The sequence below is a fragment of the Cygnus olor genome, chromosome 6 (genome assembly GCF_009769625.2).
Source record: "Cygnus olor isolate bCygOlo1 chromosome 6, bCygOlo1.pri.v2, whole genome shotgun sequence".
Classification (NCBI taxonomy): Eukaryota; Metazoa; Chordata; class Aves; order Anseriformes; family Anatidae; genus Cygnus; species Cygnus olor.
The window spans coordinates 31,506,442-31,531,692 of NC_049174.1; the positions used below are offsets into that span (position 1 = coordinate 31,506,442).

The 25,251-nt window shown below is 37.1% G+C and overlaps 1 long non-coding RNA gene across 7 annotated transcripts in view; it reads left to right on the top strand.

The window, feature by feature from the left end:
* LOC121072476 overlaps window positions 1-25,251 on the top strand; it is a 235,558-nt gene that overhangs the window by 82,376 nt on the left and 127,931 nt on the right. The window contains exons 3-4 of one of the 7 annotated variants that reach the window (XR_005821245.1): window positions 2,108-2,235; window positions 3,797-4,609. The exons of 5 other annotated variants lie outside the window; for them this stretch is intronic. This is a non-coding gene — a long non-coding RNA (uncharacterized LOC121072476). Of the gene's footprint in view, window positions 1-2,107; window positions 2,236-3,796; window positions 4,610-21,633; window positions 21,694-25,251 lie in introns of those variants that run through there. One more of the 7 variants, XR_005821248.1, reaches the window with a different exon arrangement.

A 25,251-nucleotide genomic window follows, 5' to 3' on the forward strand; every position in this document is an offset into this window, starting at 1 on the left:
TGTCTCGTATGTGCAGAAATTAATTATTTAAATTTGCATTTCAAGCATCCCACTGTTCCATTGCATAGTGGTTTTATTTTTTATTTTTTTAATATATTTATACCGTGTTGCAGATTTTGGGTTGAACATAGCTCAGTTCAAGCATAAGTTATTACTCAAGTTCATCCATATGGATTATCTGCATTGTAAACATCCAAACTTGACCCTAGTGGCATCTGTGGAAACTCAGTTGAGTTTGCAGTATTGGTGTGGCTCCACTGCCTTACTGACTTTTCTTCCCAGATCAACTGACACAACATTTCCATGTCACAGGTAGAATTTGTGGCTACGGCATTCAGTCAAAGACATTCCAGATATCTTGCAAAATCATTGTGGAAATGGGTAGTTATGCAAAGTTATTTGAAAAGTACAGTTGGCACGCTGCTGAACAACATCAATGTTTTTGAATAGCTAAGTTACAGGTTTGCGGAAAATTTGAATAGAGTCTCTCTAGAGAGCTTTTTTTGGTGCTTTTATAATTTATGAATTATAAAATATCAGATGAGCGTGGGTGAAGCTGTGGATGATGCAGTGCACCCACATAAATGCACGTGGTGAGGAAACAGATGGAATTCAGGTAAAAGCATCTTTAAGGACCCAAGAGGAAAGTAGGCAAAAGGGAGCTACCTTTAAATCATCCCGGTGTATTTGCAGAAAGTTCCAAATAGAGCTTGTTCCATTCATCTGATACCAGTTAATACCAGTTATCAAGGAGAGAAGAGTATTGTTGTTTGTTATTCAGAGCTGAGTAACAAACAACTGTAGCATTTAAAACACATCTCATGCTAGACCTGTATCTTAAGTCTGATTCAGAGACAGCATAGGATGTGACTGTACCCTCTGACGTTGACCTCATAAGTGATCTCCTCCAAGCTTTTCTGCTTCTGAACCATTCTGGGAACTTAGACTTGCTCAGTTAGCTTTGAACAGAGAAACCCACAAACAGCTCTCACACTTTCTTCTTCCTGACTCATGGCCCTTCTGCTCTCTACTTTGTTGCTCTGAAGTCTGTGAAAAGACAGTGGTCTACACACTTTTCTTCAAGGGTTTCATGTCAGTAGGCACAAAGAAATGTGCCTTACGACAGGGTCATCTCCATGTCATGCTGAGGAGCTGAGCATGTGCAGGTTGCTGAAGAGCAGGTTGTATGTTATAGCATAGAAAAGAAAGAGAAGCTTGTGTGGTTTAGACTAGTTAAGAGCCAACCATCAGATTGCCTTAAATATAAATGGACATTAATGATTTCATGTCACTGAAGTCTAAGCTGTTTATTTTTCCTACTCTTTCCTAGCCTTGCTCCTTAATTCGTTTATTCAATATTCTACAATGTACTTTCTATAATTTTTTTTAGTACACACTTCCTCAATTTTTGGGTCTGCAGTCTTTGTAAATACTGAACTATTATAATGAATGATCCTGTTTATGCGGCTTCTATTTTTGAAAAACAAAAACTCACAAACAAACAAAACAGAGCGGCTTTTCCATGTCTACTGAGGTCAGAACTGTAATCACAGTGTTCCTCCCATGCTTTGAATATAACAAGCATAAAATGGCTTCCTTATGGATGTTTTCTCCTACTCCCATGGCATAAAATATTTGTGAAGTACCATGGGGTATTTGTTGTTTCTCTATCTAACTCAGTTCTGAGTTCCCCTGATCACAGAAACTCTACAGTTCTTGCTGCTGTTTCAGCATGAAGTCAGGCTTGTTTAGAGGAAAAAAAAAGGTTTAGAGAAAAAATTTCAATGAAATGTTTTATTCCTGTGAGAATTTGTCTATTTGTCAACACATATAAACCTGACTGATGTGTTGCCACTGCAGTGCAGGTCCTGCCCTTAGGTAACTTTTCTCTGGAAACATGATGAATTTCATCCTTTCTTTCTACCTCATAAATATCCCTTCAGTGTACCCTCTTGAGGGTGCCGATGCCTCATTTCAGGTTCTCAGTAGCATGCACACACCAGAGAGTATGATTTAACCCATCGAACTTTTAAGATTATCTAGGCTATGGACAGTGGGAAAAAAAAAATGTAATGAAGAAAAATTGACAGTACTGCCGACTTCACAGGGGAAAGATAAATTGCAATGTAGAAGAATCTATTTCTGTCTCTTAAGTAAGAAGGAAATGCTTAATACAGCCATCTGCACTGCGATACCTGAATTGGATGAGGTGACTCTCACCTCCTCAAGGAACAGGTAAGCACTGCACCTCAGTCCTCTTGTCAGCTCTGATCCAACATCCAATAGCTCCCAGATGTGTAAGTAGGTAATGCCTTGCTACAGTTTCTAAGTTTCCCCTGTGCTATCACATTTTGTTCCTTTTTTTGAGTTTTCAAGTGTTTTCAGTTAAAAGGTGCAGCATTGTCATGCGGATATTCCCCATGCACTAGGGAAGGAAGTAATGCATAAAGTAGGTTGAATAGTCTATTATTTGGGAAGAACTGGTGCTTTTTAATTCTCTCAGCATCTCCAGATCACAGGTTTTTCATGTGAATTTCTTATTTAATGGTCATATCAGGATAGTTCAATACATGAAAAGTTACTGGGAGCTTTGTCAGGAAGCTCAAGCCCCATCATAAAAGCTCATGCATGTTCCTAAAGATCTGCATTTTTTTTTTCAGTAGCTCTGAAGAGCTTATTATAAGTGTAGGAACTGCAGGCCTGAAGAGGTTTATTTAGACCCTTGGAAAATATAGGGAAGGTGTGTTAAGGGTCTGGAGCTGTACAAAAACAAATCTAAAATTCTTCCCTTTCAATTTGTTGGTTAAGTCTTGCAACCACCATCTTTTGGGACTGCAGCATTGCAGAGTGACACACCATCACCGCTGTACTCTTTGAGTGCAGTCTTTCATGTAGGAGGTGATTCATCTGGCAAAATTACATTACTTTGAAATTAGTGTGCTACTTAGCATTTAATATTCTTCTCTTTTGCTCTGCAATTAGCTTTTACTAATGTAACTTAATCTATTTGTAACATTTCTTGAAAATCATAGTAGACATGATTTGAAATGAAGCTAAATCTCTTGAACTTTTCCTTATGTTAATTTGAAATGCCAACAGGGCACCAACTGCTGTGAAAATTAATGAATGAGCTATACCAGACTGTCTTTCATTTCATTTGAATGACTTCACACTTAGAGAGCATATGTGACAAACAAACTATTTTCTAACAAAACAGATGATGCTGAAGCAAGAAGAATTTTGCTGTTCGTTGGGCTGCATGGGCAGGTTGTGGGTCCTGGTTTCTCCACAAGGATATTATGAGGTACAGCTCACAGGGTAGGCAACTCCCCTCAGGGTGGTGTTTTTTCTTTTGCAGAAACACTGAGCAGATTTTTTATTTTTGTTTTTAAGTGTGTGAAATATTAATATATTAAGATCATATACGACTGCTGTAGGGTTTTTCTATACGGGCACTTAGCTCCTCATTTTGAAAATCTCCAATATGATGCTGTCAGCTTTCCTGAAAGAGAGGGCAGTTTGTCTGTTTTCATCTTAGACATTAAGCTGCAAAAACACCGTCTAATGCTACTGTGAATCTGAGCTGAGTGGACTTATACCATGCACAATAATTTTGTTCAGAAATGCAGATCATACTTTACCCTTGTCCTGAAGAGCTGGGGAGATGTTCAGCCATAATGGCAAAAGCAGATCTTGTGTAACAAAACACATTTCAAAAGAGAGTAAGATAAAATTTCTTGACTTAGAAATGCTCACCAGCCAAAAGAAACCAAACAAATGCAAATATTTTTCTTAGGCAGTACCAATCACTTCATGCCTACTGAAGCCCAGTTGCAGAATCTGGACTATTTGTGCACTGCACTCAAAAATGTTGTGCTGCTTGCTCTGGTATGACTCTGCCATCTTTCTGTGATAAAATTCACTTGAGAATTCAGGAATTTGGCTTCTCTTTTCTCTCAAATACCATGGTACCATCTCTTTCTATCTGAGCTATGTAAGTGGGATGATTACATCCCTCCACGGTCCTGACAACTACAAGCGTGCTAAGCTTGCTGCTTGCTGGGGATGGTTTCTTGACTCAGTTGAGAAGCTCATTTCTTCAATTTTAACTGAAATGAGTAAACATGTTTTTTTGTTCCACTGTTAGGAGTGTCTAATAACAGATGAAAATGAGATCAAATTTTGTTATCAAAAAAACTGACACAACATTAATTCCTAGAAAAATGATCAAATATGTAATTTTACTTATACCTAGATTAAATAACTAGCACTAAAACTAATAAGTTATTATATTTTATACTCTGAATTGAATTCATATAATGAAAGACTAATTTGGTTTGGACTTGGAAAAATGCCACTGCTGTGCTGTAAAAATTGCATGTGGAAGTGAAACATTGACTAAACTGTGAAATAAAATAAAAGTATGGGGCAGATGTATTCTATTATAATGCGAAGGATTCATAATTTTTTTTGTCTTAGGCTTGATGTTTAATGGGCATAATGGCAATGTTGTGTGAATAGATACAAGCTGTGAACTCTGTTTAATGGAAACAAGATAATAGAATGTTCAGATGTATCTTTTAAAAAAGGAACATGAAGTGGCTTGTAAACAGAGCCTGCAACAGTGTGGGAATTGGTGATAGACTCAGCTGGACATGGAGCTCAGCCACCTTGGTCAAGCTAGGGCAGATATTTTCACTTTGCTTCATGCAGGGCAGTCATCTCTCTGAGTGTGCCTGTGTTTCATGCAAGGACAGGCAAGGTGGTCTTTCATGTCATTTTTCATCACTTTTCCAGATAAGTGGCATCCTTACTCTCTGCTTGTTGTCAGACACCAAAGCAGTTTCGGACATAATTTATGGGCATGATTTATACATCGAAACACCTGTCAAACTGGATGCTTAAAAAGTAAATTTTAGAAGTCTGGAGAGGGACATATAAGTGGCACACATTATAGTTTGATTTTGGGACTGTTTGTTCACAGAGGTTTTAAACTGGCATCTGACTTGTGCCTCAGAGAAACAACAACTGAGTAGGTTGTTGCATAATGCAACCTTGGTATGGCAGAGTGCAGCTAGAGGGAAAGACATACATGCTTTTACACATCAAAAGTACACTGAAAATCCCTTTGACTGCTTAAAACAGTTACTCTGTAGGGTATGTGGATTGCCAGTTCCCACATTATGTATAGTTAATATTGCTGGATAAATTAATGGATAATTAAATATCTTGCAAAATCTTTATGAATATCTTATAAAATCTCATTCACAATGGAAATTGTGAAGCCAGAACTGAGAAGGAATTTAAAAATGGGTTAGACAATTCACAGTTTGGGGGTTTCTACTACGCATCACAGTTTATTTCTATATCCTCTGGCTCAGGAAAGTGCTCAGTCTGTGATCACCAGACCCCACATGTGAATGCTGTGGTCAGGTTCACTGACTTTCATGTTTGTTTTCTCAGGGTTTTTCTTAAATGTCTGCAACTTGCCACTAATCCTATGGGATGCTACAGAAACTCTAGTGTTTTGCCCTGATAACAAAAACCCTCCCTAAAGAGGAAAGGAAAAGAAGGGGGATATTACTGAGAAACCGACAACTGAGGAAGCATGAAGAAAAATAAGGTCATTTTTTCCCCGTTGTTAAAAAGCAACCAAGGTAATGTGTATAGAGCAGAAGCTCATAGCTGCTGGCAGGTTCATAGGCTGGAAGGATACCTGGTCCTGCAGGGCACAAGAAGGGCTGTCCTCCTATTCAGAAGACAGCGGATCTGGACTTGATAGTGTTTCTGTACTTGAATTTTAACAAATGGTTAGCTGGCCCAATAACAGGGATGTATTTTATTGCTATGATTTTTTGAATGAATTGGTTTGGGTTGATACAAATATTATATATGTTATATATATATATATATTTCTCCACCAAAATGAAATAAACTTAAGCTCTATTTTTAGTACTTTATTCTGAACAAAAGTATATTTTTGGATAAAAACTCAAGTATTTTATCTGACAGTGTCAGAATGAAATATTGAATACCTTGTTTCTGAAGATTTTTTTCAGCTTCATGTTTTAGACAGTTTCTCTAAGAATTCCTGAATAGTTTGCCTGATCCAAATCTGAATTTACAGACAATAAATCAGCAAATATCTGTCAAAAATGCATACTGTTCTATAACATTTAAGAAGAATATAAACCAATAAATACTTCTAGTACACAAACAATATTTCCAAAGAGACGTTACTGAAACCTATATTTCAGTACCCTGTATGGAAAAAAAGAAAAAAGAATTGTCATCCCTTCAGCTGGTCAAAAATAAGAGCTGTTGAGGCAAACAAGACATTTTGATTGATATCTTAGCACTGCCATAGGTAGGGATCTGTCAACACTTCTTTTATTAACCTCAGTGTGCAGGCAGTCACAACGACCAGGTTGAAATTTCATCCTTAGCTGTGCTTGTTGTTTAAGTTCTTTGAGCTTTCAAAAATAGTTTAAGCTACTGTGTTTCCAAATTTAGAGCTGCAGGAGATAAAAGAACAACAATAGGAAATAATAGGTTACTGGCTCCTACACACACTGCTTTGTGCTCCTACTCTGAATTTATAAACCAGCTAGCTTATATAATGCCATTTTCCATCTGTTATGTCTAACACATGATATTTTGCGTGAGAAAGGGGACTGTCATATTGCTTTTTATTCTGAGTTTATCATGGTGCTCAGAATGCTGTTAACTTTCTCATATTGATTGATTTGTTAGGTCACATTCTCTGCCTTGTGTCCCACAAGACTCATGTGAACCTAAATATAAACAAAATAAACATCTCTTGTAAGAGAGGGGACTGTCTCTTCATCTTAAATTACGAATCCATAAGACTGAAGCAAGGAATTATTTTGGTCTTGCATAGTATGAATAATTCATGTAGCACCATTATACACTTCCTGCATGTTGTGGAACGAGAATGTACCATTATTTTAATAAACATAACATTCACCATAACTCTTCTGAATGCTTTATTGCCTAAAGAAATTGTGATCCCAAGGACAGTCAGAGACGTTGGTCTAATAAATACATCCAATTATTAAAACTTAAAACTTATAGCTGTATTATGCCCCCTCTCCATTTGACATGGGCAATTAGTCAAAACCTCTGAGTCTTGTAGGTTGCTTCTGTTAAGACATGTCTGTAAGGGAACTGGTTATTTTTTATATACAATCCTATTTAATTAAAAAAAGTAAAACCTGTTTTTTTCTGAACACAAAAATTGAATAGAAGATGCATTAACTCCTTACAGTTCTCAGCTTCTTTCAAACCATATGTAACCCCAAATCATTCCCTGTCACATCATCAATATTTCTGTGGCTGTGGGAGCAGCTTCCAATCTGCTTTCTTAATTTCCTTTCTTTCACTTTCTGCAGTTCCTGTTATTCGCACCCAAAAATGTCTGCTTTCAACCTAGTAGTTTCAGGATATGTTAATATTCAGGAAAAGGCTATGAAGCCTCATAGGCTGATATGGACCCCAGTCTCACCTTGTTCTCAGTGGTGCTCCTCTGGTTTTAGCCTAAGAGTACCTCTGAGGGCTGTAAAATGTTGATGGAAGCTGGCAGAGGAGCTCTGGAAGTACCATATAGAAATGACACAGGTAGCTTTGAGAAATAAGTGGAGGTTGAATTGCTGTTTTGCCTAAGGGGGATTAGGTTCAATGAACAGCTAATGTTCTATTTTGAGGGTCTGTGGGGATTTAAATGACTTAGAAGGCTCTGTCTCACCCCCTGCATGTGGATAAATTTGAGAGTGAAGAAAATTCGGATGAGTTTGAAATTAAAACTTAATGAAGATGAGAGACCAAGGGGGACTTTGTTATCAAAGGGACTGTTGACTGCAACAGTGACTGTGAAAACAAGATGATTTGTCCTTTAAATTGCTTAGATGATAATTAAAGTAAAAAGAATATACTACACTAGAAGCGATTGCAGCTTTCTACTTAAACAAGAAAGTTCTATATTGTAAAATAAACTGGTCAAATCATATGTAATCATTTACTCCAGAAAGGTCCACCTCTTTGTCAGTCTTTTTGTTTCCATTTAAGCTGTCTGCAAGTGCAGCAAGGTAGTCTAAAATGTTTGGAAACGAACCTATTTGCTGCATTCACAGAGGGGTGGAAGTCTATCAGTGGAAGTGGGCTTTTCAAAGCGGAAACAAGTATTTTCCTTGGTGGGAATTATAAAACTAAGTAACAACCCTGTTGTAATTACAACAACAACAAAAAGTTTTGTTTTAAATCATTAGTTTTGGGACATTATTCATAAGAGTACAATTGTTATTTTATCAGGAAAGGAGTAGACATTAAAGGGGACACTTTTGTTGATTCAAAGCTTTAGAAGATAAATCTTTTTGCTTTGATGCCTATAAGAAGAAGGAAAGGACACTTTAACATTCATCAATGTAGAAAATTTATATATTTCCTTCTTCCCATTGCTTCAAAAATGATTCTTATTATGAACCCATGGCTTTTAAAACTGGGACATTCAATCATTTACTCTGACATTGTGTCAGAGAGACCATGGAATTTCGTCTTACATTGAACCTGTTTATGTTAAACCTGTATATCTTCTGAATAGGTCTCTAGTCTTGATCTGAAGCCAGCAAGACAAGATAAATTCATACTTTTTCTATGGTAGTATGCTCCAATAATCATTTATCCATATAAATACAAATATATCTATCTTCTTAAACATGTTAATCCCCAGATTTTCACAGAATCATATAATTATTTAGGTTGGAAAAGACTTCTAAGATTATCAAGTCTAACTATTAACCAGTCACTGCCAGGTCTACCACTAAACCATGTCCGTAAACACCACATTATGCTTCTTTTAGATAACTCCAGGACTGGTGACTCAAACGCTTCCTAGGGCAACCTGTTCCAATACTCCACAATCCTTTCAGTGAAGAATTTTTTTTCCTAATATCTAATGTAAACCTCCCCTGGTGCAACTTGAGGCCATTTCCTCTTGTCCCATTACTTGGGAGAAGTGACTGACTCCCACCTTGCTACAGCCTCCTTTGGTGTAGTTGTAGAGAGCAATAAGGTCTCCCTGGAGCCTCCTTTCCTCTAGGATAAATAGCCCCAGACCCTCAACTGCTCCTCATCAGACTTGTTCTCTAGACCCTTCACCAGCTTTTTTGCTCTTCTTTGGACATGTTTCAGCACCTCAATATCTTTCTTGTAGTGAGGGGCCTAAAACTGAACACAGTATTTGAGGTGTGTATAGCCTCACCACAATTTTGATCCACAATTTCATTACAAAACTAGAGAGCTCTTTGCATTCTTCTCCTTCTATCCATTTTTGATGGCTCTGTTTTCTACCAGAACCGGAGTGTATTTGTGTGGGGAACTGTTGAGGTTGCATTATGTCACCACAACAGTGAGGGATAGCTGAAGGTTTAGCGTTAATTTGTTTTATAGTTACATGTAATTGTTTACCGAGTTGCTTGTCACCCTTGAAGGGCAAAGTCATTAACTTCAGCATAGGTACAAACCCTGGCCGAGTTTTTGGCCAGAAATCTCATCTTTATGTGACTTTATGAACAGTGCTTTTAGGTAAAATAGAAATAGCAAGGGAGTGTCACATGAAAAAATCAACAACCAGTGATTTATTTTTCTGAATCTCATTAGGCACGGTGTCCTGTGCTCTGTCCAGAGCTCTACCACAGCTGTACAAGTTCTAGGACAAACCTAAGGGTGTAACACTGATTTCCTCTTTACGTGCTGGCTCATTTCTTTCATTTTTTAGATTACTTTTCTGCTTCTCTTTGTGATCCATGCATGGTTCTTAAAAGTGTGTCTGTACTAAGGATTTGTCACTTATAACTGTAGTGTCAAGCATGGCTGTTAATTATTTTTGCTTCTATCAGTGATTACAGAAGCCTTTATCATCTTCCTTGAAGTATGTTTTCCAAAAGAATAATATAGTTTTTTTTTTCCCCTATACATACTTTTTTCTTCTTCTTCTTTCTCTTCCGAGTACCCTGCTAAATTTTCTCTCTCTCTCCCCTCAATGAGATTTTATTCTGTTTTTGGGTCTTGTCAGACTATCTAATTGAAGGGCTGGGGTTTCAATAAGGAAAGCCACATTAGAAGTCGTATTTATATTCAGATCAGTTATTGTTCATTCAGTCTGTAAGAGTAAATGTATTCCTGGCACAGGACTTGTTAAAATTTTCACTTCTGGTGAGGTCTGGTTTTTTGTTTGTTTGTTTGTTTTCAAGTGAAATAGTCTTTGGCAAAGGAGAGGTGTCTTTCTAATATCTAAAGTTTTTTCTACTTTCAGTCATTAAAGCCAAGAAACTGAAACTTGTACAACTCTGCCAGGAAACCATGTATAATTACAGCTTTGGTCACAGCCTATTGTGGCTGCTGGTGAGCGTTAAAGTAGACTTATACACCATCTCCACCATGATTTAATTTCCACATAACTGCATAAAATTGAAGAACAATGAAGTTCTAAATAGAAAGAAAATTAAATTTAATCCTCTATTAATTTTTTTTCCTAATTGAGAAATTAATTTGGCTCCTTCTCTCTTCAACTTTATTTCTGGTTCTTTCTTCTTCTTTATTTCTGCTTTATGTGATTTATTATTATTTCTAATATATATTTCTTTCTATTTTACTAGCAATTCAGAGCCATTAATGATGAGCATGTGATAGTGGTTAGCCCTATTCCAGCTGGTGGTGTCAAAAGTCAGGTCATCAATTGGTTCACGTGTCTACTTCTAGTGAAAGAGTGTTTACTGGTGCCACTATTGGTAAATTTAATATTTATAGGCAAGTAAAAGAAAAAGAAAACTGTGTATGTTTTTCCTTAATCCTGACCTGTATTTAGTTTTCTTTTACACTGTGTACTATAATTCAATCTCTTTATCCCTGTGTTCCAGGAAAAGGTTATTGAAAGATGATGATGAGAGAAAAAGTAACTACTTTTTTAGTGCAGAATCAGAAACCTTTTGTCTTCTCGTCTTTACAGCCTTTCCTGGTTTAGGCATAAAAATGTAAAACTTTCAAAAAAAAAAAAAAACAAACAAAAAAAACAGATCACTGGTTTGCATTTTTCATTGTTTCCATCATGGAGCAGCTTTTCATGATGACTTCAAATGTTTCTACATTTTCAGTAACTTTACCTTCCAGTAAGCTTCCTAATGATATGTCATTTAAGAAAACAAAAGGAATGGGTGATGGTATAAGTAAAGTATTTAGATCTGCATTTACTAAAGTCAGATGCAGTCCTAGCTCATGATGAAATTTAAGGTTTGCTTTTCTGTAAGAACTACTTCAGTAGGCTGTTTTTAAAGATTCTTGTCATTTTGTGAAGGGGAAGTAGTCTTTTGCCACTTGTTCAAGTTATGCTGTCGCACAACTTTGAACAGAGACTGAAATGAAAAAGAGCTGCAAAAAGCTGAAAAAAGCATTAGAGTAGAACTTAAAAGATATGACGTCTTTGGACTTGTCTTCTGTGTAATGTTACCATCCTTGGCGCATAAGACAGCTGAGTTTTTTTAGTCAATAAGCCAGTAGGGGCAACATCTTCATCTTAAAAGGTGCTGAAGACATGTTAAATAATAAGGAAAACCTACTAGCAGACTTCTTTATAGGAGTCAAGGTATGATGTGTTCACTAATTAAAAAGGTCTCTGTTTTGTACTTCTTGGGCTTGGCTTTAGAGGTAGTTGAATTACAGTACAGCCAGAGATTTCCAAATCCTATCGGCACCTACACAAGAGGAGGAGACACCATTTTTCTTGCTTATTCACTGAATTGAATGTCAACCCCCAGCCATTCTTCTGGTCCTCACTTTGAAAGAATGCTAATTACTTTCTAATTGCAGCAAGCTGGCATCAAATCAGTCTCTACTTAGAGGAAATTTTCATGCTTGTCAGACAATAAAAGACTTGTGTGTTGATGAGCTCCTTTGATTTTGCTTAAAATTTACACATTGAGATCTCCTTTAAATTATGATTTTCATTAGAGGAAAAAAATATATAGGAGTATGTTTTGTAAACCTATCTAATTATATTTAGGTAGCAGTTACAGGAAGAAGCCTAATTCATTTTCTCATGAAATGAACAACTCTGGAAAATGTCTCCCTTCTTAATTTGATGCTTACCTAATGACCAAATACAGGAGGAGTTCTTAAAGGAGAATATTGGCAAGAAATCAAAATGGTACCCAAAGTAAGAGCAGGGTCCTGTTATGCATATCCTGTATAATCATGGAATGAAAAGTTTCTTTAAAAAAATATCCAAAGCACTGGCACCTTGGACAAGATGATCATTGCATGTGGGAGGAAGGAAAATGGAAATCAGACAGGTTTTACCTAAACTTTCTAAACCAAAACAAACAAACAAAGCTGTGAGATGAGGTGATATCTTGATGCAAAATACAGATCTGGACTTATGTCTTTGGTATTCTAGGCCTGGTATTTTAACAGGTCTAGTGTGGAGAAATTTACAAACCTGGATTTAGAATTCAAATACACAAACTCTATTGTGGATCTTTGAATCCACAGATTTCTAGTTTTCCCCCACTTTATGCTCCTGAATTAGTTCTTGAGCAGTCAGAGGTCTTTAGAGGGCCCCTGCCTCACCAGTGGAGATGCTGATTGTAAAGCTTTCTCTGCTCTTTGTTTATTCCAGGCTTTTTCAGTTGTTGCTAGTCCTTATATATCTTCCCTCCCCAAACTTCTTTACTTGTATTTTGCTGAATTTCTCTTTCTGTTAGCATAATATGTAAAATTTGGGGAAACTCATTGAAAATGTCTTAATTCCTTGTGTCTTTTACAGAAGCTCTTAACTTTGTTTTCCTTGCACATTTCCGAAAAGAATTTTAAGGTGTAGAAGTCTGTCTGAAAAGTCTGCCCTTGTATCTTTGAGTAATTGGAATATTTAAAATCATGTACAATGCAGAGTCATGCCGTGTGGTCTAGTGCACAATTAACATCTGCTGGGTACTTTATTCCTCTGGCACATCTCCAATGCATGCTGAGGATATGAGCAGAGCATAAGTCAAACAATTTGTCCAAGTTCTTCAACCAGGGAACAATGCCTTATGGAACACTTGAACAATTATATACATTTATGTAGTGGGCATTGATGATGACTAGTAAAATAAGCATTTTGTGACTACTGTGGAATACCTCTGTAAATACTTCCTAGTACGCTCATATATTGAAATTACTGGATACTGGCATGTTTACATTTGTCAAAGTGCCTAGTTCATTAGCAGAAAAGAAAAATCAATACATTGAGGGCAAAGGAAGAAGGAGAACCGCATAATAATAACATAGATCTAACTGCTAATTTTAAAATGAGGGAGAATTTGCTGGGTTTAGATTTCATTATGTTAATAAAACTCTATCTCATTCATTTTGCTCATTTTTATGCTCATTCACCTTCACATAAAGCTCTTACATGAATTTTTATGTTCCACCCATGCTTGAAAAAATGCATGTTTTATTAGGTAATATGCGTAACAACTATTAAGCATTCTGTAAAGAAGTGGGAATTGTCCCAGTCACTGCAGTAATCTTATTGTGAGCAATAACATTTTTGACAGTGGTCATGGATTGAGCTTCTGCAGCAGTTTCTTTTTCAGGTTACTTCAAAGAGTTTGAAACTGAATGTTTCCAAATAGTAGAGAGAAACCATAATTGTGCTGCTGAGCATCAATTCAGTTGTTAGAATTGCTGCATTATTTCAGTCCTTAAAAATATTTACTGCGCTAGGTGAAGTAATATCATGGAGAACTCTTTATATATTTATATATATATATATTATTTTTTTTTACACTGCTTTCGCTGTGTAAATCTGTCACCAGCAATCTTGAAATAGCTATGTGACTGCTCCCAACTACCGGAGACATCTGACTGCTGTGTATGTGATGCTTCAGCACAACAGCAATTCAAAGGCACGTGAAAATTCACGCCACTCCTGCAATGTAGCACTACTTGACATGCAGTGAGGTCATCAGAAAATTTGTCCTTTGATTTTCTCTATTTAATATGACCAGAAGCACCACCTTGGAGTTTTCTGAGCATGTGCAGGGGGAGGAGGGAAGGCTTCATTTTCTGCCCACAGGTTCAGCAGCCAGGGGACTCCTTGGGAGGACAAGTCATAGTCTGGTTCAATTCCCAGCTCTGGGCCCTGGGCACACGTGAGAGTGGGGCACTATGTGCTGGTTTTGCTTTCCCTCCAAAAGGGCAATGCAATGACGGTAATTATAGACATCCTCAGGATGACCATAAAGGCCTAATCCAAAATTTACAGCTCTCAGTGACTTTGACTGGCTTTGAACTGGGTCCTTGGAGAGAGATTTTACATTTAGGCAGAAATAGAGACTTAGAAATTCACACTGGTAACTTTAAAGGATTTTAAATAGATAATTTTCCTGGCCTAATCCTTTGATCTTGATTCCCTGTTTGTAGATCTTCACTCAGTTTTTATCAAATTACACAACTTTCACTCATCTCTCTTTTTTTTTTTGTCTTTTCTAGCTTTTTTTTTCTTTTCTACCTTCAGGCTACCAATGATTTCTGACTTAGTGCTGTTTTTTTTTTTTATCTTTAAGGAATTTATCAGTAGTGCTGCCGGCTGTCATAGTTGTTTTAATCTGATGAATATACTGATTGGTTTTGGTTTTAATTGTTGATAATATTTTATTTAAACTGTTAATTATACTCCCAATACCATCAGTTGTCTTCCTTTCCTTATTGCATGTCTGCATGCAGTATTGAAACTGCATCTCAGCATTGTAGCTTCCAATTTCTCTCTGTAATCTCTAAAACAATTTGAAATCAAAATATGTTGGTACATATGTGAGTCATTACATAATGGACTTCCAGAATTTCATTACCATCTGCTGTGTTGCCTTGAAAAGCTAATTATATGTTATTAATATTAATATGCTATTAATATGTTATTATGCATAGATATATTTTTTCTTACCAATAGAATTGGGTGCTACAGGAAAGAAATAAGTGAATGATCAAGAGTATCAATGTGTTTTTTATTTCTCTCTTCTGTACTCTCTTTTAGTAGTAACAATCACCACAGTAGCCAGACATATAAATGCCTAATTTTGAGATGCAGTGAACTTATAATAACTTCAGGAGAATTTAGTTGTATCTGTAGCTGCTAAACATTCTGAGTTGGACTATATCTAAAAGGACTATTTCCTAATGTTAAAATAAGCTAATGCATCAGCTGTTTATTTTATTTTATTTTATTTTTTATTTTTTTATTTTATTGTTTTTATTTTATTATTTTATTCTTTTAAATATATGCTGTATAGCCTGATTACATTTTCTGTGCACATTGCCTACCAACAGCAGTGGTGTAAATCTTTGAGTTTGTTGAATGATAGAATGAGATGAGCCTGGTATGAGATGATAGCATGAGATGAGCCTGGATTTACTCATCCCAGTGACTACCATAGCAGGCTGTACTGACTTTAAAAGGATGGCACTGGGATGTGTTCAGTTTCCACTGAGATCATCCTTAATGAGTTATGTCACCTAGATCTGGACTTAAATCACTCTGAAGGCACAGAGAGACTTTCAGTTTATGTCAGTGAGCACCTCCAGAGGTCAGTAAGTCCATCCTGTTTCCACAAAAGTAAAAAGAACTTAATCTAAATCTTCCTAGGCCAAATGGTGCTTTAATCTCTCCTTGAAAGACTCTAGGATTTAGGCAGTCTCGTCTAGTACTTCAGCCTTCCTTAACCTTCCTTAAACCTTCCAACCTTCCTTAACCTTCTAACCTTCCTTAAATTTGTGGAACTCATATATATAATCAATATGCTCTTTCTAAACTTAAGCAAATGTAATTTTATTGACCTTTCCTCAAAAAGTTCTTGTGGACTGAAAAATCTGGACTTCTGTTTTTTTCTTGTTGTTATTATGGGATAATCCCATGTGAAGATCCCGAGTTCATCTATTTATGCCTAATAGACATCTTGTGTTTCATTCCCACAAATGTTAAAAAAGGAGGCAATAACATTACCCTTACTATCAAGGTCTTCTGAGGATACATTCATGAAAGAGTATGCATCACTCTAATAATAAGAGGCTTTTAAGCACCTAAAATACTCAGAAAGACATGTATGTAATAACCATCATACCAAATAGTAGGCTTAATATGCATTTTATGCACCCTTTATAGAGGAAGTTATGTACTTATCATTATGGTATTTGTTTACTTCTTTGATATAAAATTGTTTTACTGCTCTCTTGTGAGAGGTAAGAGTGAGGATCCCACAGCATTTGAGCAGTTATCACCAAGGACTGCAGTTGTCAGCAAGGACTGGAAGGGAGAAGGCAGGTTTTGCTGCTGGCATGCTGCTGAAACTCCTTTCTGCAAGCAGAGACAAGGACTCCTGTCTCATGTCAGTTGTTTTCTCCCAAAATGAAGAGAGGCTTTCTTAGTGGTGGATTCAAGACCCCTGAGTAAGAAATGCTGCTGATTTGCTTGGGTCCCAGGTTCCCCAGTGCGTGGGTGCTTGGAGGAGTGAAAGCTGAGTGTAACAAAATGCAAATTCTACTTCAGTCCCTTGACGCCTGTTGAAAAAATCTGCTCTGCAAAGGTATAGATCTAGTTTTAAGTCAAGGATAAATGCAGTGTTTATGAAAGGCAAGAAATATGCACAAATGGAGAATGAGCCTGACCTACCTGAGGTTTTCCAAACATTCCCATCTTCTTCATTCATTGGCTTTTATCAGCTGCTATAATGCAGTGAAATACCACATTTTCTGGATTCACTTAGGAGAGTGGGGTACCTAGGTATTTTAGTAAATATTGCCTTCCTGGTGGGAGACACTGGACCTTTCTTCTGAAACTTGTCAAAAACCTACAGTTGCTCACAGAAACCCTGGTGTGCTGGACCATGTCGTGCCTTAATGAAATGTCAGACACAGACATCTACCATGCTATTGAGTGGTTGCTCTGAGGTAAGGATTTGTTCGAAGGTCACTGGGCAAAAAGCTTTTAGATCAGCCTGCTATGTTGTGGAAGACCCTGTTTTGTGATTTCTATTTTGCACTTCTATTTTGCAATCCGTGCTGCATAATCTGGCCGTTCTTCAATGATATCAAACAACCAAAGAAGCAACAGATGAACTGGGACAAAGAATAATAATTTAAAAACTGCAGAAGTTGCTTGTTGACTGATTGAATGTCCTTTATGAAATGCCAACCTTGCTGGCATCTGAAGTCCAGTACCCTTTTGGCATTACAATAAAAGAGCAAGAACTAAACAAAAGGAAGAAGACAATACAATTCTCTTTGTTCCTTAGCAATACCATGAGGTTATATCTTGGCTGAAAGACACAGAATTATCAATTGCAATGCAACAGTGTTTCTGGCTGAAAAATCCTGTGGTCCTTGGGTGTCAGAGGGCACACTGCAGTAGTTTGTAATACATCTCTCAGTAAACAACACTGATAGCGCACAATCCTTCCAGGCTCCCCGAGCAGCTTTGATGTCACTCTAATAGGACTGAGAAATTGTGCCAGGCAGTTGCTGTGGTGAGAAAACGGACACGCTTCTTTAGCCCTTCTGTTTGAGGAATCTCTTCTGAATATCTGAAGTCTCAGTGTAAACTGTTGAACCGTAAATGGGGTTTAACAGGTATTGCTAATTAGCCATATTAAATGTAACTTATCAACTATATGTAGGTTGTTTTATTTGTGTTCAGGAATATAGATGCTTTCAGACCACTCTTTCAGGTGGAGTCAGAGGGGTTATTACGGAAGCTAAATATGGAGGTACTTGATATTTTTTTGAAATGAAATTAAAAACTCTTTTAAGTTTGCCCCCAAATAACAAGAACCCATCTGACAGCTGGTAATTCATCACTGGAAGGCATATAGAACAGATGGGATTATATCCGTTTGTTGTCAGCAAATGGTACAAAACCAAATACATTACTGCAATGAAAACATGGAAGAATATTGTTTCTAGACTTTTAGACAAATTTGTCTCAGCAGCAGTTCCATGTCATCAGTTATCTTTCTAGTTAAGGATGCATTCTGTTCTATCAGATACTGGATACTTTTCATGAATAATTCTGAAAATTCAGAAAAAAAAAAAGTGTTAAGGAATGGAATTTTTCCACTTTTCTAATTCCAGTGATTTATTGCAGTTGAAGATACAGTTTTACTTGGTATAGATTGCTTTTCAAAAAAATTTTTTGGATGTATTTTGCCTGTTCTCAGTTTTCCTGCTTAGACTTCCTGAATACCCCAGTTGATCCACACTTCCTGACAAAGATCAGTTTTAAACTAACGATGCTTAGTTGATTGAAGCTATTGGAGTACCACTGGTGTCTAGAGTTATTTGTCACTAACAGGAAATTACTGTCCATCCCACAGAGCAACGTTTCTACCACATTTGCACTATTCCTGCAATTCCCCAGGCTTGCACTTTGCTAGCCCTCTTGGGCTATGAAGTGACCCCAGGGCTAGATCTGGCAGGCAGGGCCATTGCCAATGATTTTTCAGTATTTCTCTCAACACAGCTTCTTTTCCTTGCTGTACTCAGAGGCTAATTTCAGGTACAAGTGCCATAAGAATATATAGTTTTCACATGCTTTGAATAGTTCAAATCCAGCTTTGTGGGTCATATTTTCATACTTGCTATACAAACTATAATCAATAATTTAGGCAAACAGAATTGAATTTAAACATGGCAGTCGGCTGTTTTGTTTGCTTACTGGCATTTACCAATAGGTATATCCCTAAAGGAACAAGAGTGATTTTTTTTTTTTTTGCTTGGGTCTCTAGAAGCCAGACTGTCTGCAGTTGAGTGCAGATGGCATTATGATGTAGAAGTAAGTCACCTTGCTGGTTTTAGGAACTTACTGCTCGTGCATCTATTCTGACAACTGGTCTCTGAGCCTTTCCCCTGACACTGGAAGGATATTGGCAATGCAGCAGATTGTTAAAGGAGTAGCGCAGCAGATTTCTGCAGTGCCCCCAACAGTCCACCACTAGCCCTGAGTTTAAAATGTCTTAAATTAGTGTCATAATTTAAACGTGCCTAACAGGAACTTAGGGTTATCTGGAGATGCTGGAGCTTTCTGATGCCCTAGAAATAAAGGAAAATCAAGGTCTTAATTAGTCTCAACACATGTCTTAGTCAATTAGCCGCTGGTGGGGGTAACTCTACTAAAACTAATGTTTTTAGACACCTTCTGTAGTAAGTGGGGAGAGATAGGAGACAAAACAACTACATTAGGCTCCTGGTCTGAATTGCTCTCTAGAGAAACTTGTCTCTTTCCATTAAGCAAATAGGAAGTGTGGCGTTACTAGACTCATTGGACGAAGTTGGCTTTTCTACATGCTGCCTGGCTTCCTCCCCATCTCCTTTCTGCCCAAGTTGGTTTTTCCTTCCCCAAGCAGAAATTGGGCATGGCCTGTTCCATGAATGAAGCCATGGGAATATGCTATGTTTTGCTCTGTAAAAGTGACACAGTAAATTTATCTTAATTTCATGAGTGTATATTTATTTCACTAATAACAAATGGAAGCATACTGTACTGTGCCAAACAGATTTACTTTTGCAGAAGTAGATAGCCCAAAAATTGTCTTTTCAAGATACGTAGTGATGCATGTTTGAAATATTATGATTATAAATGAAAATCCAAAGTAAAAATTAGCAAGCTAGTCTAATTTATTAAACCTGTATTTAGATTTTACACACACACCTGCTGTTGGATCAATTACTGCTGAGCTGTGTTCACTGTAGTATCATAAATTCAGTGTACTGATTAATTCCACTCTGCTTAGAATGGGCCTAGAATGCAGGTGAACCAATTGTGATTTCGTGTTGGTTACTTTTTATCTAATATTACAATTTTACACATGGTTTAAGAACAAAATGCGGTTAGGTAGGAAGTCATCTTCGTTTCCAAGTAATTCTGAGAAAAAAACACAAGTCTTTCAATTACTTTGCACTGTCTGCAGAAGTTAATTATTTCCATTTTAGAATAACTGATATGTAATTAGTTTGTTTTGCATCTTCCTTTGCTTTCACTTTGGCACTGGACTGGACCAGACTTCTAAGAGAAATGTGTTCTGTAATTATATTTTGCCCCTTTTTCAAAAACACAGTCATTGATGTTACAGTTTCTGTATAGTAATTTTATTAGTCAATTTTGTGGTGCTTGCCAGTTGGGGATAGGATTCCAGATGAGTTTCTCTACCTACATTTTTCTCAGAAAAAAAAATAATAAATCAACAAACAAAAATTACAGTTCTTTGATTTCTTGAGTATATGTTTGATCTAAATCCAAATCTGATCCAAACCTAACTGCTTAAAATACATCCTAATGTGATACCCTGGATTGATTTTTTTCTTCAAACTTAAAAAAATACGTCGTTTCAGAGGAGACTTTGAGTACTGTTTTTCTAGAGTGTTTCAATAAAAATCAATTCCGGATAGGTTGGATAGATCATGTCCAGTACACAGATTTCATCTTAAAACTGAAGGTAAACATTTGTACATTTTTGAAAAATGTTATGGCATGTTCTTGATGTGTAAGACTTTCCTAGGCTGTTGTAAATGACGTGCTTGATGGGTTGTGGAAAGAGATGTCGTATGCTTAGTTAATATACTTTTATAAGACTCTTAAACAGAAAATAACAATGTAGAAATTCACAATGATATGGACTAACCTTCTTCTGAAGGCTCATAGGGTGGCCAGAAGACTTCTTATCAGATTTGGTAGGCTCTAGAAAAATTATTGTGTCACCATAACACTAGGCAGAAACTAAGATCTGGCTTTTCTTGCCAGATCTCTTGAAGATGCCATGAGTGATCTTGTGGAAATCCCTTTTCTGTCTTGTATTAAATGGTATGGTTCTTTGTTAGTTACACTGTTGACAATGGGAATAAAACATAGGCATTTTACAGATGTGTGAAGATAACATCTATTTGTAGCAGCAGTTCTTTTCACTCTGCATGTAGGCCTACCATTTTTTTTGATGTGGGCAGCTTGCACATTAGTATCCAAAACAAAAAAACCACAAACAAATAACAGTATTAGTAACAAGCAAATCTTAAGTTTGGTGTAGCAATTCTTAAGTTTAGTGTGAACTCAGTGTTACTGTAATTAGAAGTTCTCTAAACAATAAATCAATGAGTAGGTGTGGCATAAGATTCAGTGCTATTTCTGTAAGGGAATACCTGCAATGCAGTGTCTGCATATGGTAGTATCCCAGAGCCTCTGAAGAAATCCATAATTTCAAAAGCAAAACGAATATGAGTTCTTTACTGGAATGGAAAATTCCAGCAAGGAGTTGAAATGGTGTTAGCTTAGAAAATCATAAAATAGTCATTAAGTTGGCTTTAATCAGTTACAGTAAAAGAAAAGTAACTTCTTCCCAAAACTAATTTCAGCTACTCTGTTGATTCTATATGCATACATTTTATCATACCTTTTACCTTCTCTATTTTTTGTGAGCATCTTCCAGCCTTTTATGATACGAAAACCAATGAAGGTAAATGAGAGGACTCCTGTGATGTTTGTGATGCTTTACAGTTGTGATGCCTTTCAATGAAGTAGTAATTACAGGATTTTTTTCCTAGGATACTGGGAGACTTTCAATAGAACTGACAAGTCTGAAAATTGGAAAGATTTTCCTAAAGTGATTAAACGATTTCAGAGTGAAATAACCATAATTGAAAATGTTCCGATTTCTAATTTTCCGTATGTTTGACTAAGCTTATTGCTTTCACTGCATATATAGTCATAGTACCAGGAAGGCAGCAGACATTTAAGAATTGTGCCTAGCCTTGAGAGACTGTTGTAAGGGATACACAGTTCCCACACCGTCTGCTTTCCCGCCACCCCCCCCCCCCCCCCCCCCCCTTTTAACTACAGTAGCGGATGAGAGCTTCTGGTTGTTTCTCTGCAAATACATTTGATGTATTTTCTGCATAAACACAATGGAAACTTTTGTCCCTTGGAATAAATACTGTGCATATGTTCTGTCTTGGCAAATATGGGATTTTCTGTAAAATTTTTCTTCTTGAGTTGTATTTCAAATATATTCTTTTTTTTTTTCATGGTAATTTTTAAAGTTTTTTTTTTCTCATTATTCTTATCCTTTCACAATTCTGCAATGGTATTTACAGAATCTGTGCCCATGTACAAATGAGTACTTTCAGGACAAGACTTTCAGGATTTGAGGGAAGAGCATGTAAAAGAGGTTGCTTCCATAGTGAAGTTCTTAAATCAGTTTTGTGGAGGTGAGACAGAGTATCAAAGGCTAGGGAAACATGGCTCCTACTGGTTGTTTTTCCCTATTCTGGCCTAGTGAATCTTTTTATTTTACTTTTTTTTTAAAATTTTATTATTTAATTTTATTTATTTTTGATTGACAGGACAGAAGAAAAACAACTTAAACTATATAGTCTGCTAGTTTAAGAGGATCAGAGTTTAAGGTCTCCAGAGTAGAAGAGGGAATCAAATCCTGGTCTAGGATTCGACTCCTGCCCAGGGAGTACCCCATGCTGCATTAAATCAGGCTACAGCAGCTTTTGGCTGTTGTCTGCTTAGTTCCTGATTGGAACAGTTTCTCCTCCTCTCTGGGGTCCTCAATGACTCCATCTGGGTTCTGGATTGCAGCACTTAATATTTAAGCACATAATTAGATCTGTCTGTAAGTGAGATATTCAGGGTCACACAAGGAGTCTGTGGCAGGGTACCAGAGTGCTAATCTCACAGCACTCACACCAGTGAGAGGTAGTGGCATTTGATAGAGCTGGAAGCAGATAAACTTGCTAAACAACTACTTTTGTTCATTTATAATTAATATAGCATTCAAAAAATTGATTTAAATTCTATTATTTTGGCTGAAACGATCTTAACTGAATAGCAGTGTTTAACACCAGTGATCTCTGCAGATCTCTTCAAATGTGGGTAGTCACATTCACAGAGACGTGTGTATCACAGAGCCACATACATTTCAATCCATCAATAACTTCAGAGAAACCTAATAATTATTTTATTGTAAAACCTAATTTAATGGTAGAAGAGGGATGAAAGTATTAACCTCATGCAATAAAAAGGTACATTTTGCTTAAAATATTATTATTTAACCAACAGAATATTAGCTTATAAACCCAATGTAAAATTCACATTGGTGATGTTGGAAATTGATGGCTCTGCAAGATTGGTGATAAGGTCCTATATTTGTGCAGAAAAGGATTCTCAATTATTCTCTGCTGTTGTTACTATTAGACTTCTTGTGGTATTAACAAGAAATTTTTCTCTAATAGAGTAGTGAATTCAAAAGGCCTTCCTGGCATTGTCTGCCATTTTTTTTTCTTACCTCTACTTAGTTTAATTTCTCTCTTAAATCTCCTCCATCATTAATCCTATGTCTCACACATTGGTATTAAGTGTCTTTTATGATATGCCTACAAAGGACAGTACAGCACTGCTTACTTACAGCACAAGCTACTCATAGCTCAAATGAGCTGGGCTAGCTCAAATGATGGGACACAGTATGACACTTACCGGGTGTCACCTATTGTATTCTGCCTCTCATTAGGACTTTTGTAGAACCAACTCTGCTAGTTTTCATTCATGCAGCACTGAGACAGGTAGAAATCCTCTTAATATTGTGTAAGAAAGATGCTGCTAGTTTATAAATGCATAGAAAGACATGCTATTGAAAAAAGAAAAACACACACTTTTTCACATTTTAGAAGAATGTTATTTAACTAGAAAACATCAGAAGAAATGAAAAGGACAAGGGTGCAAGAAATATGATGGAGTTTACAAGGTAGGCAAAGTTGTATTTAAGATTCTATTGAAATGCTGTCATGGACTTAGTATATCCAAATCAGACTAAAGCTAGAAAAGATATTTAATGAGAAAAAGAGCATAGCTTAAAATAGATGTGAAAAGGATATAAATGTGAGGTAGTATGACATAAATTGGAGCAAGTTGAACTGAGTAAAGGAGCAGAGCTGCTAACAGCAAATGAACGTTACTTGCTTTGGTAGCATGCTTGGGGGTGTCAGGATGAGGACAGAAGTAGGGAGAGGAAGAGGTGAAGAGATTCCATCAGTCTGGAAAACATGGATCGATCATGAAGATTTAAACTGGGATACGTTTTGATAGAACAAGAGACCTAGATTTCAGATAGATACTGCCACGTTGTGGTATTACCTAGTATGGTGTAATCCATGAGTCTGTCATGGATTTAGCTTCAGTCTGGCAGTCTGTCTAACCAGCACATGGCTTGTCTCACTCAACCTGGAGTAAAGGAAGGAAGGAGATGTTTGCTGTTTGGCTTTACTATATGAACCTTGATTGACTCTTGCACAGTTTCTAGCTGTGGGCAAATTTAGTTACACATCACTAGAGGAAAACACTCGATTAACCACCAGTTTGTCCTTCATGATTCCTGCTGGTGGGGACCAGTATGGGAGTGCGGGCCCCCTCTCTCAGGCTGTACAGGGTGCACTCCCCGTGTCAGCCCCTACTAAGTGACAGTCAGGTGAGTTGTTTGCTGCCTGATCTACATCTGGGGGTTGTTGCGCTCACTGGTTGCTTCTCATCTGCAGAAAACTCTGGGTGTTGGCTGCAGCCCTGTCACAGGCACCATCTCCACTCTCAGTCCTCACGCATCTCATAAATGCCAGCATATTTTTGATGGCAAATATTTGTGCATTCCCTCCCTTGTCACAAAGTTTGTATTCTTTGTTCCACGCAGACACTTGGGTATGGATGGCGGAAAAAAAGTAGGGCAATTCTTAACATCTCTTGTCCTGTTTGCAGAAGGTTACCTCCCACAACATTTCCTAACTTCTCTCCATTCTGATCACCCTACCTGATTTACCTGGTGAGACTAGTGTGGCTAACAGTGACATGGCAGAGCATTTCTCCTATGAGCAGTGAAGGATCCTGATTTCTGCTCAGATGCTCCCAGTAGCATTCGTCTGAGTGAACAGGGCCAGCTCTGGCCAGCCACGCTCACCAGCTGATGCAGGAAAGCACTCTGTTTGTGATGGGATTGCTGTATCGCTTGTCCTCCTTATTTCGTCTAAGCATCAAGGCACAAAGTTATCACCGTCATTTAAATTGGATTACTACAGTCAGTGCGTTTTATCATATCACTTCTAAGGTCCAGTGATGTGGAACACGTTAATTGGCACTTGTTGGGATGCACAGAAGTTCTCAAGTGTACAAAA